General features: G+C 43.8%; 1 protein-coding gene across 5 annotated transcripts in view; it reads right to left on the minus strand.

The window, feature by feature from the left end:
* PLAG1 (PLAG1 zinc finger) overlaps window positions 1–2182 on the minus strand; it is a 55304-nt gene that overhangs the window by 8555 nt on the left and 44567 nt on the right. The window lies entirely within an intron of this gene.

Consider the following 2182-nt stretch of genomic DNA (forward strand, 5'->3'; position numbering starts at 1 on the left):
TTCAACTTCTGTGTGATGTATATAAGCAAGCCATGAAACGTTCACTTTATTAAACACATCTTCTCCCTTTGAAGTTGGTTTTTCTTTTGCTTGTTGAAGGCCTCCTTGCAAGAGTTTGTTGTATTAAGAGTGTATTCAACCTCTAATGCTAAGAGAGAGGTTCATTCCTTCCAACTGTTGTAAAGAGCCATATTTTTTATAGTATATTAGACGTCGGTTACATGAAAGGGATCCCAGAATTATGAAACACTTCCCTCACCAAACCCTTTCCTTTGTCTGGTCCCACTCACTCTAGAAAAGTAACTTTTATGTTGGTGTCCAATACAATTTCACACTACCCTAGTTTTCACTTCGCTGCAGACATGCATGTGGAAATTGACTAGCTGCATCTCAGAAACGGAGCGAGGAGGGACAGGAATTGGGGGGAAGGGACTGAAGATTTCTGATACCTGGAAACAAGAGTCTAGAACTTCTCCTGGACATTCCTAGAAGCAGTTCTGGAATCCAAGGAGCAGTCAAAAACTTTTGGTATTGGGGAGGGGATACAGCTCTGCTTCCTCTCTGTTTTGGTGACTAAATTTGAGGAACAAGGATTCATTCCTTATACCCCATCCCAGGAAACCATTTACAACTACTACCCTACCATTCTACTCTGGGTATTTCTAAGATGATTGGCACTGAAATAGTTAACAATGACAATAATTAAGGTAACCACATTCTGCTAATTAATTAAACTATCCTTCATACCAACTAAGCCACTTTTAGAGGAATTTTTCCAAGCTGTTTGTGGATAACAGCAGACTTACAGACAATAATGTTAAAAATATTACAATGTCCTTATAACAACTGTTGATACTCTCACCTTAAATATCACATTCAATATTGATCATCCATCTAACAAAGTCCTAGCAAAAATTCAACGTTGGAAAGTATCACAGGCACTGAAAGACCAACATAATCGGGAAAGAGATTAAGATGCGACTAGGACTGGTTAAGTTTATCTAAGTGAGGACGTACTAAGGATATTTAAAATAATTAATTATATAAAGAAGGTAACTCAGACTCCTATTTACAGTCTCATAAATTTAAGAATAAGACAATACAATAAAACTAGACAAAAGGACTTTTAAAACATAAATCAGCATGAGATAGAAAGCTCTTGAAGATACAGCTAAGTCCAAGGGCCAAGCAGGATTCATAAGAAACATCAGATATTTATACAAATAGTACAAACATTTGATAGGTTAAAAAAAATCAAGCAGAAAAATATAAATTTCCATGGTTTGGAGCAATAAGCCATTAAATGACAGGCATTAAGGAAACCTACTTCTCTATTTGCAAGGTATCAAAACATTCTCCATTACACCGATTTCCCTTAATTTATGTGGGTTCTTTATATGCGAATTTGCTCTTATGCGATGAGCATATTTAGACCCATAATTTATTACATGCGAGGTAAATTTTCTCTTATGCGATCAGCATAGACACCCCCCCGCCCAAACAAGTAAGTCTGTGGGGGGAGGGGAAAGGCCCCACTCACCCTAGTCCCAGCTGCAGTGGCCCTGGGAGCGCCCGGTGCTAGCTGTCTGCAGCCGCTGGGCTGCTCCATGCTTTGCCTATCCTCACTCTTCTCTGCTTCTGTGCTGTGCCGTGCCCTGGTGCAGGCAGCTGGTGTTGGCTGCTCCTGGGGCCGCTCCAGCATGGGCTGGGGTGAGTGCTGTGCTCCGTACTGCCCAGGGCTCTGCTTGTCCACACTCACCCCAGCCTGTGCTGGAGTGGCCCTAGGAGTAGCCAACACCAGCTGCCTTTACCACAGTACGGTGCAGCTCAGGAGAGGTGAGTGAGGACAAGTGGAGCCCAGGCTCGGGGGGACAAGGTGAAGCATGGTGCAGCCCAGCGGCCGCAGGTGCCAGCTGCTCCTGGGGCCACTGCAGCTGGAGTGGGGGGGAGTGTTGCTCTGTTCCCTCTGCTTTGCTGCCTTGTGCAGCCCCAAAAGCAGCACCCCTCCCCCTGCCCCTTCCCTAGTCCCAGCTTCACTCCCGCCCTCACTGCCATAAAAACCTATCCCTATTTGTTACATTGTAAAGTGGGTTCACTTTAAATACAATTTATGCAGCATTCTCCCGAAATGCATGTACCGCATGAATCGAGGGAAACCTGTACGGACTTCTCAAAATCCTTC

The sequence above is a fragment of the Gavialis gangeticus genome, unplaced genomic scaffold (genome assembly GCF_001723915.1).
Source record: "Gavialis gangeticus isolate Ggan-Ray unplaced genomic scaffold, GavGan_comp1, whole genome shotgun sequence".
NCBI classification, from domain to species: Eukaryota; Metazoa; Chordata; order Crocodylia; family Gavialidae; genus Gavialis; species Gavialis gangeticus.